The 12,748-nt window shown below is 49.8% G+C and overlaps 1 protein-coding gene, 1 non-coding gene and 1 pseudogene across 4 annotated transcripts in view; 1 reads left to right on the top strand and 2 right to left on the bottom strand.

Moving 5' to 3' along the window:
• The window catches only part of PLEKHM1 (pleckstrin homology and RUN domain containing M1), a 41,656-nt gene extending 39,581 nt beyond the window's left edge, over nucleotides 1-2,075 (bottom strand). For 2 of the 3 annotated variants that reach the window (XM_055132335.1, XM_055132337.1), the window contains exons 1-2: nucleotides 1,962-2,075; nucleotides 580-667 (exon numbers count right to left, since the gene is read on the bottom strand). The gene's annotated coding sequence lies outside the window, so the exon portion shown is untranslated. The remainder of the gene's footprint in view (nucleotides 1-579; nucleotides 668-1,961) is intronic. The other variant, XM_055132336.1, reaches the window with a different exon arrangement.
• A 6,567-nt stretch (nucleotides 2,076-8,642) lies between these two features.
• LOC129403916 (U7 small nuclear RNA) lies at nucleotides 8,643-8,708 on the bottom strand (annotated as a pseudogene).
• Nucleotides 8,709-11,361: 2,653 nt separating this feature from the next.
• LOC129403844 (U6 spliceosomal RNA) lies at nucleotides 11,362-11,466 on the top strand. Its single transcript, XR_008629504.1, has one exon. It is a non-coding gene; the product is annotated as a U6 spliceosomal RNA (small nuclear RNA).
• Nucleotides 11,467-12,748: the final 1,282 nt, after the last annotated feature.

Genomic DNA, 12,748 nt, shown 5'->3' with positions numbered 1-12,748 from the left:
ACTGGGTGAAGAAGATGTTCTTTCTTTCCATCCAGCCAAGAACACCCTTTTTCCCTCACACTCTTCTCTCATGTTCCCTAGGACTCTGAATGAAAACAGGAAGTTCCCCTCCCCACTGAGTTTTCCACCAGTGCACCTCCAGGGCCCCGAATAGTGCTTGGGTGGCACACACTAGAACCCAGAAAACACTTGCTGAATGAGGTGATGAATAAAAAAAAAAAACAAGGGTAAAAGTCACAGATAGCTCATGGTGGAGAACAGGCCTTGAGCACAGAACAGGGGTTTGATCCCCAGCAGCACACAAATCAACAGAGGCCTGGGGCAGGTGTCTCCAGTCACCGAGAAAGGGAAGTGAGGAGGAGAGCTCCTCCCATTAAACCCAGCTGCACAAGGTGAAAACCAGTCCGATTTCTGGCACCTTAAGGAGGGGGATCCTGGAGGCACTTGAAGGAGTCTCAAAGGAATGAGACTCGGAGAAGCAGCACAGACTATGGGTTCTCCTTAGGGTCCTTATCAACAGCCGTGAAATAACCAAGTCTGCTGCCCGGTCAAGAGAATGTGGAGGGAATGTGCACCCACCGTGCATGGGGCAAGTGTGTGTGCTGCTCTGAGGTCACAGTCCGTAGGTTCAGGAGTCCCAAATGGTCAAAACTCAATGACCTGGCACCTGCAGAAAGAAGAAACAAACTCGACAGGCCCTGTGCCCACCCTGGCAGTAGCCTCCCCAGGACCCACTTCTCCAATCCCGTAACTACAAGATTCATTGCCAAATGCTCCCCAGGTGGTTGTTGGGGCTGACCAGCAAACAGCTCTGGCTGGGGGAGCACAAGGTGAGGAGCCTTAACATGTGCCAGGACACAGCATTCTGTGACACCGTGGCATTCTCTACTCCCACAGGCCAGCACTGTGGATGGAAGGGCTGGGTCCTGCAGCTGCAGTGGAGTGAGCGACTGAGGCATCAGCACTCACCTTCAGGGACTTGGCTGCTGCCTACCAGGCGGGTGGCCAGCACAGGGAGTCCAACACCAGTGCCAGACACACAAACCCCAAGACAGCCCAGGGGAACAGAAGGTGAGGAGAAACTGGCTACACAACAGGGGCGGCCCCCCATGCTAGCTGACCAATGGAGACTCTCAGGGGCCAGTCCAGCCAGCCCCCTTGACTGCCAGGCTGTCCCCCAAGCTAGCTGACCCCCGGAGCCACCTCCGGGGCAAGTCTAGCCTCCCCCTAACTGCCAGGTTGTGCGCAAGCGTCTGTGTTTGGCTGCTGTGGGGCAGTGAGGGGGGTTGGCAGAGGGCTCTGAACTTTCTCAGACCGCATGGGGACTGGGTCAAGGGGCGATGGGTGCGGAGCTGAGGCCGCGGGCAGAGGTGCAAGGACCTTGCTGGGTTTGTCATGAGACGGATGAGGAAGCGGAGACGGGGGCCAGGGAGGACAGGAAGGACATGGAGTGAGGCGCTGAGCACGGGCACATTTAAGGGCTGAGTCCAGGTTGTCACGAAAGCGCTGGGCTCCGCCGGCCACTTGCCTTGGCTGTGCTGGTGAACGTGGGGCCAGCGGAGGTGGAGGGGGGGCTTGGAGGAGGGGACCCTGGTTTTTGGCTTTTTTGGGGTAGACACCGGACAGTGCTCAGGGCTCAGTCCTGCGCTCCGCACTCAGGAATCCCATAGGCGATGCTGCGGGGGATCGAACCCGGGTCCCCGGGCGGGCCTCGGGGTGCACTGCAGGGAGCTGAGGGAAACTGGGCTAAGGGAGCCGAGCCCGGGAGGGGCAAAGCGGCGAGGGCGGCCCCCGGGGTCGCGGGGCGGCGGCGGGCCGGGGTCGGGCTCTCAGGCTGGCGGGCTCGGGTGGGGAAGGGGCTGGCAGACGCCGGGCTCGGGGCGGGCGCCCGGGGGGCTCCGCGGGGGCTGCCCCGCCGCCGCGTCGCTTCCCTTCTGCTCGCGCCCTCAGCCGTCACTCACCACAGGGAGCCGGGAGGCGGCGAGGGGCGCTCAAGGCCGCGGCAGCCCCTCAGCTTCGCTCGCGACGCGACGGCGGCCTCCCAGCCTCAGACAACAGGAAGCAGCGCCCGCGGCGATGACGCAAGCACGTCGCCTGGACGTCGGGCCACGCCCCCACGCAACGGCCCAATCGCGGAGCCCCGAGGAAATCGGGGGCGGGGCCTGCGGGTTTGTGCTTCGCCGCAGGTCTGGGAGGAGGCTTCAGACCTGCCCCCCAGCGGGGCTTGCCCGCTGCCTCCGGTGTTCCCGCGGGACTAAACCCTACTGGCTACCTTCCCTTGCCCGCCACCTTTTGCATGACGATGGAGCCCTCTCGGCTTCCGTGAGTGAAGTTTCTCCAGTTGTGAAGCGGGGTTAATATCGCCGCCAGTCTTTGCTTTCCGAGGGCGTGGGCGCTGGGAGCCAATTGAGCTCAAGCGCAGACTGGACCTTCCTGCCCAGGGGGCTCTCAGGAAAACGTGTTTCCCCTACTCTTTATATCCGGAGCGCGCCCTGGGCGCCCCCCTCCCCCCGCGATGTTTTATAGTCAACTGCTTGGCATCTGTCCCAAAGACCCAAGACATTTGCACCCTTTCTGGTCTTTGCAGCAGTGTTCACAGTAGCCCAAATCTAGAATCGACCCAGTTGTCCAAGAATAGAGGACTGGTTAAAGCAACTGTTTTTGTCTTTAAAGGTACATCTAGAATGGGATACTACTCAGCTCTAAAAGATGATAGCATGTAATCTGCTGCTATGTGGATAGATCTGGAGAGTATCAGGACAGATGAAATTAGGAGGAGAGAACTGAATAACCTTCCTGACATATGTGATATGAAAAAACATAATAAGGAAGTAATACATAAATAAGGAAATAAATAATAATAAATAAGTAAGGAAACAATAAATGCCCAAAGGCAACAGAAACTGAGTGGCCTTCAGTAGGAGCTAACCAGGGCGGAAGGATGGGGACAGACACTAGACACTCTGGTGGAGGGTGAGGTGTTGCAACATGTTATGCCTGAAAATCTATCGTTGACAGTATTGGAAATCATGATGCCTAAATTAAAATTTGGAAAGAGAGGAAAGAGGGAGAGAAAGAGAGAACGTAAGAAAGGAGGATTTTAAAAGAAGGGGTGATGGTGAATGTCAGGTTTATGGTGATTGGTGATTAGTGGAATTGGGCAAAGGCTATGGTTAAGCTAAGGGTAAGGCCATGGCAGAAGTTGGTGAGGTTAGATTTAGAGTTAGGTCATGGCAGAAGTTGAAAGTTTGAGTCGGGGGTAAATGTTAGGTTTAGTGTAGTTGTAAGGTTAGACCAAGGCTGGCTATAGCACGTGGCTCAAATCATAATGAAATTTGAGGGTCTCTGCCTGGACTGGGATATTAAGGGTGAGAGAGGTTTTTTTTTTTTTTTTTTTAAGGGTGAGAGAGTTTTTAAAGTTTTTTTTTTCTATTTAGGTCACACCTGGTGATGCTCTGGGATTACTCCTGGCTCTACATCAGGAATTACTCCTGATGGTGCTCAGGGGACCATATGGGATGCCAGAGATCAAATGTAGGTCAGCTGTGTGCAAGGCAAATGCCCTATCTGATGTACTATCACTCCAGACCCGAGATTTAATCACTTGTACCAGTTGTCATCCCGTTAATCCTCGATTAGCTCGAACCGGTGCCAGTAACGTCTCCATTTGTCCCTGTCTCATGCTAGTGTAGCCCAATGATATCTGTTCGATGCAAGAACAGGAAGAGCCTCAAATCATTCATTCAGGGTTTTGAGAAAGAAGTCTGACCATCTCCTGGGTGGGCAGCCACGCGGTATTTTGACGTCCTGTGGAATCCAGTCGATAACAGCTCTAGTCCAGCGGTCATCTTTTAATCACATTACCGGTCCAGCCCATCTGATTTTTGACACCTTGGCAAGCAAGACAGCATCCCTGATTTTTTTTTTTATTATTGAATCACCATGTGGAAAGTTACAAAGTTCTCAGGCTTATGTCTCAGTTATACAATATTCAAACACCCATCCCTTCACCAGTGCCCATATTCCACCACCAAAAACCCCAGTATATCTTCTGCCCCTGCCCCCCCTACCCCCAACTGCATAACTGATGAATTTCACTTCATTTTCTTTTTACCTTGATTACATTCCATATTTCACCACAAAACTCACTATTGTTGGAGTTTCCCCCCAAGAAAGACAGCCCTACTACCAAGGAAGCATTTGATAATAGTTTTCCATTGCTTAGAATGAAGAGATATGTAGCCCCACTGCTCCAAGTATATAACTCTTTTTTTTTCTTTTTCCTTTTCCTTTTTTTCCCCCCTCATCCCCCTTCCCGCGCCTCATAGTATGGTGGACATCACGCCGCGTTTCTCCCCGAAAATGGGAAACAACCAGGAAAGAGGGATATTTCCTCTTCTTGGCCAGCGTGGGGCTATTGCTTAGTTCACAGTCTAGAAAAATGGCTGCTACTTTGATTACCTTCAATATTTCAACAAAAAACTCACTGTTATTGTTTGGAATTTCCCCCCAAAGTCAGACCTGCTAAAAAGGAACTGTTTCACGTTGCTGACAAGAGATATTAGGTTTTGGATTTCTGTATAAAGTCCAGGGAAAATTCTGCCAGAAATTGTATAGCCCAGCTCACAGTCCCAGTGCATTGCTGTAATAAACTGCTCTGGATGCCAAAATGGGTTAGAAGGCCTCTGGAGTCAAAGTCTTTAGGAGCAGAGGATCCGTTTCGCTCTCAGCAGATCTGGATTTTTCTGGACAGAGGGCGTGCCGGTTACACCCACTTTCCATGATTGCCTAGGAGCCCCAAAGTATAAAAACTGTATACCTCTGGGTTAGGAGTCTTAGAAGGTGGCTCCCGCCACGTGGATATTGCTGCCGCCGCCATTTTCCGTGCAGAAAGACAGGGTGGAGAGGAAAGATCCATCCCCGGGCAGCGTGGAGGTGTAGCCCAGCTCACAGTCCCAGTGCATTGCTGTAAGAAACTGCTCTGGATGCCAAAATAGGTTACACGGCCTCTAGAATCAAAGTTTTTAGGAACAGAGGGTCCCCCTGATTCTTTTTTTTTTTTTCAGTTTTGATGCCTTAGGCCATTTTTTTCCTTGCTGTTTTTTTAAAATTTTTATTAGTGAATCACCGTGAGGTACAATTACAAACTTATGAACTTTCATGTTTGCATTTCGTTTACTTCCTTCCACCATTGTCCATTCTCCTCCACCAATGTTCCCAGTATCCCTCCCACCACCCACACCCCAACCTCCACCACCCCACCCTGCCTCTGCAGCAGGGTATTCCCTTTTGTTCTCTCTCCTATTGGATGTTATAGTTTGCAATACAGGTATTGAGTGGCCATCATGTTCAGTCTATAATCTACTTTTGGCATGCAGCTTTCAACCCAAGTGGGTCCTCCCAACATTCTCTACTAGGTGTTCGTTCCCTTCTCTATCTCAGCTGCCTTTTCTCCCAGCATGTGAGGCCAGTTTCCAAGCTGTGGGCAGACCTTCTGGTTCTTATCTCTACTACTCTTGGGTGTTAGTCTTCCATTCTGCTACTTTATATTCCACAGATGAGTGCGATTTTTCTATGTCTGTCCCTTTCTTTCTGACTCATTTCACTCAATGTGATACTTTCCATGTTGATCCACTTATATGCAAATTTCATGACTTCATCTTTTCTAACAAGGCATCCCTGGTTCTTGATTGTCGATGGAGGTCGGAACTCCAGATTCCTTCTCTCACTTGAGTGAAACATGATACCCCTCTTTGGATTCCTCTTTGGGATACCTGAATAGTGTTCTCATCCTGTTTGTGTAGGGCCCAGGTTTCTGAGGTGTATGTTAGTGCAGGAAGAATAGTGGAGTCGAAAATATGTGCCTGGAGCCGGAGGTTCTTCGTCTTCTTAACCACTTCTTCGACGCTCTTGAAGGCATTCCACGCTGCTCTCTTCCTCCTGCGCAGTTCTGGCACTAAGTTGTTCCTCATGTTGAGTTCTCGACCCAGGTACACACAGCTGCTGCATTCGGAGATGTTCATTCCATGGAGAGCAAAAGGAACGTCTGGGACTAGTTCATACATCGTTTTGCTGAGATTCAGCTGCAGTCCGACCTTTCCACACTCGAAGTAGAAATTAGCCAGCATTTGTGCCGCTTGACTAATGTTTGGTGTTATGAGAACGATGTCATCAGCGAAGTGGAGGTGGTGTAGTTGCCGACCATCTATCTTCACTCCCAATCCTTCCCATTCCAGTTGTCGCATGATGTTCTCGAGGGTGGCACTGAACAGTTTCGGTGAAATGGTATCACCCTGCCGAACCCCTCTTTTTACGTCGATGATCACTTCATCGAGATTTAATACCTGTAGGAAATCTAAGCCCCCACTGAGTGGCAGGTAGGAACTGGGATTTGTCTTGTGTAACTTCCTTATCCAGAATATGGGCACCATTGTTAGACTGTGGTACGAAGAAAATGGTGGAGGTGGACTGAGAGATAGTTCAGGATTAAGGCACTTGCCTTGCAAGCAGCCAACCTGGTTTGAATCCATATTGTCCCCTTAGCCCCACCAGAAGTGATCCCTGAGCACAGATCCAGAAGTAAGTCCTGAGCACAACTGGGTATGGCTCAAAACAAAAATAAACAAAGAATACAGTTTTGGGCAAGGGTGATGTGAGGCCAGAATGTAGAGGATGGTTCAGTGGTAGCACTGTAGCAGTGTTCTCCCGTTGTTCATCGTTTTGCTCGAGCGGGCACCAGTAATGTCTCCATTGTGAGACTTGTTATTGTTTTTGGCATATTGAATACACCATGGGTAGATTGCCAGGCTCTCCCGTGCGGGCGGGATACTCTTGGTAGCTTTCCAGGCTCTCCAAGAGGCAAGACGGAGGAATCAAACCCGGGTTGGCGGCGTGCAAGGCAAATGCCCTACCTGCTGTGCTATCGCTCCAGTGGTAGAGTTCTCGAATTGCTTGTGTGAGACCATGTTCCATCAAGGGCACCACCAAAAAAAAAAATTAAAAATTGGCGACCCAGGGATGATTCAGGGGTGAGTGCCTGCGTACTAGTAAGAGGGCTTGCATTCAATTCCTCGAACAGGAGAATGAGAATCAAGGAAAAGGAGGAAAGATACAGGTTTGGAGAGGGTAAGTAACGTACAGAGTAGAAACAGGATTTCCAGCTGGTTCCTTTTGGCTGTAATTGAAGGGGCAATAGCTTGGTGGCGCGGCAGCTGGGCTTTGAAGCAAGAGAAGGCCGAGGACTAAATAATTGCTCTCCCTCACACCATTTACTGAACTTTCCTGAAAAAGTAGAACCCAGGGGCTGGAGAGATAGCACAGCGGGTAGGGCGTTTGCCTTGCATGCGGCCGACCCGGGTTCAAATCCCAGCATCCCATATGGTCCCCTGAGCACGGCCAGGGATAATTCCTGAGTGCAGAGCCAGGAGTAACCCCTGTGCATCGCCAGGCGTGACCCAAAAAGCAAAAAAAAAAAAAAAAAAAGTAGAACCCAGGGCTGGGGGGAGGGGTGGAGATGGCCCAAAGGGTTGGGCACATGCTTTGCACATAGGAGGCCTAGCTCCAATCTCCGGCACTTTACGGATCCTCTAAGCACCAGCAGGAAAGACCCCACAGCAGAGCTGAGAGTATCCCTTGAGCAGCACTGATTGTGCCCCCCATAAACCAACAAAACAACATAGCTGAGAGGGGTCTGGCTCTGCAAACGTGGTTCCCCCTGAACCTCACAGTGTGCACCCCCCGTGGTTTCAGCTTCTCTCCTCCACCTCCACTCACTGCCCTCAGCAGGTCCCCCATTCTCCAGTGTTCTGGGGGAGATGTCAGTGGGCCTGCCCCTCTGCGTTCTCTCTCCTGACTGCTGTGCAGTAGATTCTGAGGTGACCTCCTGTCACACAGTGGACATCCCACAGCTTCCTCTGCTGCTTCCTGAGTTGAGGTGTCACTTCCCAGCTTCCTTCTCTTCTTGCCTTTCGGGCTGGAGCATGAGCTCACTAAATTGGAGTGACTCCTGAGCACAGAGCTGGGAGTAAATAGAGCTGGAAGTAAGTAGCCTCCAGGGGTGCCCCTTCCCCCCACAGTCAACAAAAAAGAACATGGCACAGAAGCTTCCCAGTTCCCTTCTCTGAAAGCAGCCACACGCACCGTGTCTCGTGTATCCCACTGGAGATATTCTCCTTGCACGTCTCCCAGAAATCTCAAGGTGAGTCGCCTTCTGTGGCAACCATGTGTGGCTACTCATCTGTTGCAAGGACCCAGCAGCTCTCGGATCTACATCTGTGATAACCTCACTGGCAACAGCGCATCCTTCCAGTTCCCCCACTTTTATCAGCTGGATAAAATCTTGACATTGAATTGCCCCTTTTAGGGACTGGGGAAAAGAGCTGAGCCCCTAAAACCCACTTTCCCGCACGTACCCCATGCATGTACTCCCTCGGCAATGGACTGTGTGGCACTTTAGAGGATGCAGCTGGCTCTCAATGGCTCCCCTTGGGATACACAGTCTGCTGGGAAAGGCAGCTACTCAATAGAGCAGCTGGCTTGTGACCTGGTTCTCAGGGCCAATGAGAAGTTGAGAAGGCTCCAGGGCTGTGGGGAAGCTATGGACCTCTGCTGGTGAATCTCTTTTTTTGCATTGGGTGTAGGTGTGGGGAATTTCTGGTAAAAATCAGAAAACCTGCCAGATAAATTAATTCTAAAAGAGCTGAACACTGAATTTCATTTTTCTTAAACTCATCTTCAACTCCATGCAGTTCCCTGATCAAGGCTATGCTGTTCTGACAACCTTCCTCTTGGGCGCTCTCTGGTCATGACAGTTATATCCATTTCAAATGACATCTTAGTGGCAGGCATTAGATGTTTGGAAAAGGAATCTACAGAGTCTTCCGAGACTGTTGGGACTGTTGGGAGTCCCAGCCTAAAAATGCAGAATTTCACTTAAAATGCAGAGCAGGGGCTGGAGTGATAGTACAGCAGGAAGGGCCTTTGCCTTGCATATGGCCAACCTGGGCTTGATCTTCAGCATTCCACATGGTCCCCTGAGCACCGTCAGAAGTAATTCCTGAGTGCAGAGCCAGGAGTAACCCCTGTGCATCGTTGGGTGTGACCCAAAAAGAAAAATAAATCGTCTATGATACATCACCTTGTGCACTAGTAAGCCAGGAAAAGTTAAATACATTAGTGAGAAAAGTTAGTAGTTAGCCAAATTTGATCACACTGACCCGAAGAACAAACCAGGGTTAGCCCCATGCAAGGCAAACGCCCTACATGCTGTGCTATTGCTCCAGCCCCTAAAGACAATTATTTTCGAGTATATAAAGGTTATGAGTATCTTTGTTGAGGAGGAGGAGATCTGTGCTACTTCCACTGCTGCTGCAGTTCTTGCTACCACGGATCTGTCTCAGGCAGGGAAGGAAGGTGGGGTGTGTGCAGCTGAGATAAGCCTGGTGGGTCCAGAAGAACCTCGGACAGTACCTGGCTGCACAAATGTTTGGTTTTCGGGCCACACCTGGAGATACTCAGGAGTTTCTCCTGGCTCTGCACTCAGGAGTCACTCCTGGCCATGCTTGGGGACCATACGGGATGCCAGAGATCAAATCAGGTCAGCCGCATGCAAGGCAGCCGCCCTCCCCACTGTACTATCTGTCTGGCCCCTCTCAATTTTTTTTCCAGTATTTTGGGGCCACACCTATCCAGGTCTTACTCGTGGCTCTGTGCTTAGGGATCACTACTGGCAAGGTTCAGGGCATCATACTGTAGGATCAGGGATCAAACCCAGGTCACTTGTGTGAAAAACAAGTGCCCTACCCACTGGACTATTACTCCTGTCCCTCCACCAATGTTTTCTGAAATCGAGGTGGAGAAAGGCCATCTTAGTCAACTACTGCTCACACATTCTTCTTTACTCTGTGCCCCCCAGCATCCTGCTCACTGAGGACTGAGGGGTTTTGGCTTGTTTAGTTTTTGGTGACGTGGGGCTTGGTGCCCAATCTGGTGGTCGTCAGGGGCTACTCATTGCTCTGTATTCAGGGGCAACTGCTAACTGGGCTTGGGGGACCAGAGGTGGTGCTGGGGCTACACTACACATGGGTTGATCACCTGTAAGGCAAGGGCTAATTATCCAGCCTTGAAAACTACATTTTTGCGGTTTTTTTTTTGAACACTTAAAAAAATTATTATTAAATTACCGTGAGAACAGTTACAAGTCTCAATCATACAATTATCAAACACCCATCCCTTCACCAGTGCACATATTGCACCACCAAGAATCCCATTATACCCTCCCACCCCCGCCCTGCCTGTGTGGCAGATGACTTTCACTTTACTCTCTTTGCTTTGTTTACATTCAATGTTCAACAGAAAATCCACTATAACTTGGAATATTCCCCCCAACAATCAGACATGCCAAAAAGGCATCATTTGCTTTCGATTGCTGATAATGAAGAGCATATGATGTCTTTTTTGGATTTCTGGTATTTTAGTAATTAAGTCCAGAGGGATTTCTGCCAGCAGCCGCTGCGTTCTGAGATTGGTTTGTGTGCCTCTGGGATCAGGAGAGGAGGAGCCGATCCTGGGCGGCTGCTCAGGGTCCCCTTTGCGCGGAGGGCAGGGCCTTGTTTTGCTTATTTTTAAAAAGAAAATCAAGACAAAACACCCCAAGTGAATTTTCTGCTAGGTTTTAAGGGAGAAGAACCTTCAGTACCAAGATAGGGCATGTGTAAAAAACTAAGGCACGCTGTCGGGTGTGCCACTCGCAGGCTCTCCGGGCAGCTCTGTCTCACTGCCCGCGTTTGGTGCTCTGGAACCACTGTGTGTGGTTGTCGGTCAAGGGCAGGCGAAGGAAGGAGAAGGCCAAACTGGTTGCTCGATCAGTTTATTTCATTCTCACTCTCTGCTTCTGTCCCGGTTCTGGATCTCTCCCTGGATCTGTGGATCTGGCCCCCCAACCCACTCTTACAGCCTAGTTAAATCCCCCCAGCATGAGGGGGTTGGGGCTTACACAGAGGTGTGGTCACAATCAATAGGGGTAAGGTTCCTTTCCCTCAGGGGATGCTTCTCCTAGGACTGATTCTCTTTCAGCAGGAGGATCCACCCTAGGGCGGAGACCCATGAGTGTGTTTCTCTTCTCCTCATCCAGCAAACATATAAGCATTCATAATATTAATCATTTTGTATGGACACTATAAGAAATGTATTAAAGCTTATAGAATTGCTCTCCTGGAGCCATCTCGATCTCAGACTACAGTGCTCAAGCCAGATTAGTCTTTCCTATCCCTAACAGGGTCCTAGTCTCGTCATTACTTTTGGATCATGATAGCATTTGCCCATGATCAAACTCTTAACTTATAGTTTAGATTAGGCACTTTGGTGCTCGCTTCGGCAGCACATATACTAAAATTGGAACGACACAGAGAAGATTACCATGGCCTGCGCAAGGATGACACGCAAATTCGCGAAGAGTTCAATATTAAAAAAAAAGAAAAAGAATTAGGCACTTTGGCCAGGCCCATCTGGATGCCAGGGTAGCACATAACTCACCGCTTGCCCTGGATCCATCCCATCCCTCATCGGGACCCTGCTTTTGGGGTGCTAGGAACTGAGGGCAACTAAGGTTTAAATGGAGAAAGCAGAAGCCCGGGAGGGAATAATATTCGAGGCCAATTAAGTCCCAAGTTACAAAGGCATAATATTGTCTTCTTGTGTCTATACAAGAAAGGACATGGCTCTGAATAAACTATGCAAAGGACTCAAGGAGAACAGAAATACAAAACAATATTTACAAGTCAACAGAATACTAAGAAACTACAAATAAACACAGAGGAATGGGAGCACCGTAACGGAAGTAACCCAATAAAGCTAAACTATCAGAGGCTATGTTATCCTACAGGCATGCACTTGTGGATAAGTTTGAGAGTTTGGGAAAACAGACAGGTCTTAGCATCAACAGCGGTATAGACACTGCTGCAAAAGTTCTGGTCATTTCAAGAGCCTGTTAGAGTGACCAGAAGTAGGGGCAGGAGTTGAGTCTGCTGTCATTAACTGCTGTGGCACTTGGGGAGCCCTTGGAGAGAACGACAGGATTGGTTGTGTTTTGCTTTAATACTCATCCCTGCTGGAGGATGGTGGTTTTAACAGCTCTTCAGGGACGATTATTCTGGGGGAATGAGGAGAGGCTCCCATCCTCCAATCCCACCCATTCCTCTCGGACCTCATCCCTGCTAGGGGAGGGATTCCAGCTCCAGTCCTGCATCCTGCCAATGGCCTTTATTGGTTACACGAATGTTGACCTCTTTTTTTAGCTTTAATTCCCAAGTCCATTGCTGGACTTACTCATATATTCATTTTTAAATGATAAAATAAGTATTTTATAGGAATTGCTGAGAAGCTCTTTACTGTATCACCGTATCACTGTCATCCTGTTGTTCATTGATTTACTTGGGCAGGTGCCAGTAACGTCTCCACTCGTCCCAGCCCTGAGATTTTAGCAGCCTCTCCTTACTCGTCTTTCCCAATGATTGGAGGCTCTTTTGGGGTCAGGAGAATGAGACCTGTTATCGTTTATTTTTTGGCATATTGAATTCACCACAGGGAGCTTACCAGGCTCTGCCATGTGGGCAGGATACTATTGGTAGCTTGCTGGGCTCTCCAAGAGGCATTTACATAAATTTCCCTCTATGATGATGTGTCACACGGCCATCAAGTTACTGGGAGATCCAGGAATATGTCCACTCATGCATAAGGCTCGGCCCAAGCA

This window comes from Sorex araneus, chromosome 3 (assembly GCF_027595985.1).
Source record: "Sorex araneus isolate mSorAra2 chromosome 3, mSorAra2.pri, whole genome shotgun sequence".
In the NCBI taxonomy this organism is placed as follows: domain Eukaryota; kingdom Metazoa; phylum Chordata; class Mammalia; order Eulipotyphla; family Soricidae; genus Sorex; species Sorex araneus.
This window is presented reverse-complemented; position numbering and strand designations above follow the sequence as displayed.